The sequence below is a fragment of the Colletes latitarsis genome, chromosome 12 (genome assembly GCF_051014445.1).
Source record: "Colletes latitarsis isolate SP2378_abdomen chromosome 12, iyColLati1, whole genome shotgun sequence".
NCBI classification, from domain to species: Eukaryota; Metazoa; Arthropoda; class Insecta; order Hymenoptera; family Colletidae; genus Colletes; species Colletes latitarsis.
In genome coordinates this window covers 9,947,953-9,951,984 of record NC_135145.1, presented here as the reverse complement: position 1 = coordinate 9,951,984, position 4,032 = coordinate 9,947,953, and positions in this window count along the sequence as shown.

Below are 4,032 nucleotides of genomic sequence, written 5' to 3'. Positions count from 1 at the left end.
TGCGTGCTCACTCGCTTACTGTTCGCTTACTAGCTGTCTGCTTTGATACATCCTTACTGCGCTCTTACTAGCCGAATACTTCCTTACTTGCTTCCTGCTCTCTTACCAGCTTACTGCCTCTGTTGCTGACTTACTGCTTTGCTACTAACTTACTGCTTTGTTACTGGCTAATTGCTTGCTCAATAGCTTACAGCTTGCTTACTGGCTTACTGCTGGCTTTCTAGCTATTTGCTTTCTAACTAGCTTACTGGTTGATAACCAGCTTACAGCTTGCTTACTAGCATACTGCTTCCTTACCAGCTCCCTGCTCGCTCTACCAGCATGGTGCTTTCTTACTAGCTAATTGCTTTATTACTAGCTAGCTTACTTGTTGCTCAATAGATTACTGCTTGCTTACTAGCAGGCTGCTTCTTTACTAGCTCCCTGCTTGCTTACTAGCTTACTAATTGCTTACCAGGTAACTGCTTCCTTACCACTATGCTAATAAGGAAGCAGTAATCTGGAAAAGTAGCAACAAGCTAGTGTGCAAGCAGATAGCTTGTAGGAAAGCAGAATGCTAGTAAGGATGCTATATGATACTAAGCATGCAGTAAGCTATTAAGCAAGCATCAGGCGAGAATCCAAGCAGCAGGCTAGTAAGCAAGAAGTAAGCAAGTAAGGTTGCTGTCAGCTAGTGGGCAAGCAGTGAGCTAGTAAGCGAGCGGGGAGCTCGTAAGGAAGCAGCATGCTAGTATGCACGCAGTAAGCTTGTAAGCAACCGGTAAGCTAGTAAGCAAGCAGTGAGCTAGTAAACGAGGATGTAGGTAGTAAGGAAGCAGTAAGCGTGTACGTTAGCAGTGAGCTAAAAGCAAGAAGGAAGCTAGTAACGAAGCAGTAAGCTAGTAAGCGAGGAGGAAGCTGGTAAGGTATCAGTATGGTAGTGAGCAAACACTAAGCTAGGAGGCAACCAGTAAGCTAGTAAGCAAGCAGCAGGCTGTTCAGAAAGCAGCTATCTAGTAAGAACGCGGAATGGTAGTAAGCAAGCGGCAAGCTAGAAAGCAAGCAGTAAGCTAGTAAGCAAGCAGTTGGCTAGTAAGCAAGCATAGATTTAGTATGCGAGGATAGCTAGTGAGGAAGCAGTATGCTAGTAAGCAAGGAGTAGCTATTAAGCAACATGTAAGCTAGTATGCAAGCAGCAGGCTAGTCAGAAAGCAGTTTGCTGGTAAAAGAGCAGGAAGCTAGTAAGCAGGCAGTAAGCTGGAAAGCAAGCAGCACTCTAGCAAGGGAGCAGTATGCTTTCAACCAAGCAGAAAGCTAGGAACAAAGCAGTATGCTAGTAAGCTAGCAGTAATTTTGTAAGCAAGTAGTAAGCTAGTAAGCAAGCAGTGAGCTAGTATGCGAGTAGTAAGCCAGCAAGCAAGTACTAAGATTGTCTCCTAGCAGTGAGCTAGTGAGCTAGCAAGCAGGCAGTAAGTGCTTAAGCTAGCAGTAAGCTAGTAAGCATGCAGTAATCTTGTATGCAAGCAGTGTGCTAGCAAGCAAGCAGTAGGCGATTAAGCAAGCAATGAGCAAGTAAACTAGCAGTGAGCTAGTAACCGAGCAGGGAGCCAGTAAGGAAGCGTTGTGCTAACAAGCAAGCGGTAACCTAGTAAGCAACAAGTAAGCTAGTGAGCAAGCTGCAGGCTAGTAAGAACGCAATTAGCTAGTAAGCGAGCAGGAAGCTTGTAAGGAAGCAGCGTGCTAGTAAACGAGGAGGAAGCTAGTAAGGAAGCAGTTTGATAGTAAGCAGTCTATATGCTAGTAAGCTACTAGTAAGCCAGTAAGCAAGCAGCAAGCTGGTAGGAACGCAGTTAGCTAGTATGACCGCAGTAAGCTTTTAAGCAACCCGTAAGCTAGTAAGCAAGCAGTAAGCTAGTAAACGAGGAGGAAGCTAGTAAGGAAGCAGCATGATAGTGAGCAAGTAGTAAGCTTGTAAGCAAGCAGTAAGCTGGCATGAAAGCAAGTAGCCAGTAAGCATGCAGTAAGCTAGTATCCTAGCAGTGAGCTAGTGAGCAAGCATGAAGCTTGTATGCAAGCAGTAAGCTGTAAAGCATGCAGTGAGCTAATAAGAGAGCATGGAGCTAGTAAGGAACAGGATGCTAGTAATCATACAGTAAGCTAGTAAGCAACCAGTAAGCTAGTAAGCAAGCAGTAAGCTGTCATGAAAGCAATTAGCTTGTAAGCAAGGAGTAAGCTAGTATGCAAGCAGTGGGCTAGTAAGCGAGGTGGAATCTAGTAAGGAAGCAGTATGCTCGTAAGCAAGCAGTAAGCTAATGAGATAACAGTTAGCTAGTAAGAAAGCGGCATTCTCGTCAACACGCAGTATGCCAGAAAGCAAGCAGCCAGCTAGAAAGCAAGCAATAAGCTAGAAAGCACGGAGCAGGCTACTAAGAAAGCAATTAGCTAGTAAGCTAGCAGTAAGCTAGTAAGCAAGCAGTAAGCTTGTAAGCAAGCAACACTATAGTATGGAAGAAGAGGGCCGTGACCGGTGGCCTCCTGCTGTAGATTCCCGGACCGTAGGGCGGGGAGAAGGCGGAGCGACTCGCCCAGATGCTCCGGGAACAGCGCACGAAATGCGCGTTGGTTGTCTGGACGATTCGTTCACAGCGCAGGATGTGTCTCGTGTCCTAGCGAGGGCAGAGGACTGGCCCGGCCTGGGGTCGGTGTGGGCCCGGTGTCCTCTCTCCGCTGCCCGCGAGGTTGCGGAATCCGGGAGGGTGTTGGTGGGTTGGGCTTCTGCGCGAGTGGAGATACTCGCGCCGCGCCCAATCCAGTGTCACCGCTGCCTCGAGTTGGGACACGTGGTGCACTGGTGCACCACGGCGGTGGACCGCAGGTGTCAATGTTACCGCTGCAGAGCGAAAGACTACCGGGCGAGCCAGTGCTCGGCGGCCCCCCACTGCCTGCTATGTGCAGACTTGGGGATGCCGGCCGATCAAAGGGTGGGGCGCAAAAAGTGCTGCCTCGCCTCCTCCTCCAGGCCAACCTCAACCGCTGCCGCGCGGCACAGGACATGATATCCCAAGTTCTCGCGGAGTGGGGGGTTGGCCTGGCGGTTGCCGCCGAGCCGTACCGCGGCCTTGATCACCCTCATTGGTTGGGGGGCGCGGATGGCTTGGTGGCGGCGGTATTGGTAGGAGTCGACGGGACCCCGCCTTTCTCCATCCTGGAATGCGGTCGGTGATTCGTCGCCGTGGACTGAGGAGGAGTCGCCGTGGTGGGGTGCTACATCTCGCCCCGCAGCGGTCACGCCGCGTTCGAGCAGTAGCTGGCCAAGGTCGCGGCATGCGTGCAGCGCTGCGCGGCCCGGCCGGTGATGGTCCTGGGGGATTTTAACGCCAACTCGGTGACGTGGGCATTCGCCAGGACTTCTGTTCGCGGTGAGATCCTGGCGACTGGGCGGCCGGGCTCGACCTTCAGTTAGTGAACCGGGGGTCGGAGCACACGTGCGAGCGGCGATATGGGGGGTCCATCGTGGATGTTGGATTCGGGACCTCCAACGCCGTGCGCATGGTGTCGGGATGGCAGGTGGTTGGGGGGGGGGGGCAGGGACACTCTCGGACCACCGGTATATTCGGATGGAGGTCTCTGCCCCCGGATGTACATCCCGGCACCACCGGCTGGTTGGCGCTCCACCGCGCCGCTGGGCGCTTCGGCGCCTGGACAAGGACGCTATGATGGCAGCTGCTCTCGCTGCAACTTGAGGAGGTCGTTCGGCTCGGGGGATTAGTCGCAAATATTTGCGACGCGACGATGCACTGGGTCGGGCAGGCTTCTCTTGGCCGGGCGGTGTACTGGTGGTTGGCCGCGATCGCAGAATTGCGCGTCGCGAGTGTGCGCACCCGACACCAGTACAACCGCGCGCGCCGTCGTCTACGAAGAGACGATGACGTGGCGCGAGCTAGGGCAGATGACCTGTATGAGTCATACCGTACGGTTCGTGTTGCTCTGCAGGTCGCCATCAAACGGACCAAAACCCGAGCATGGAAGGAGCTCCTCCAGACCCTCGATGAC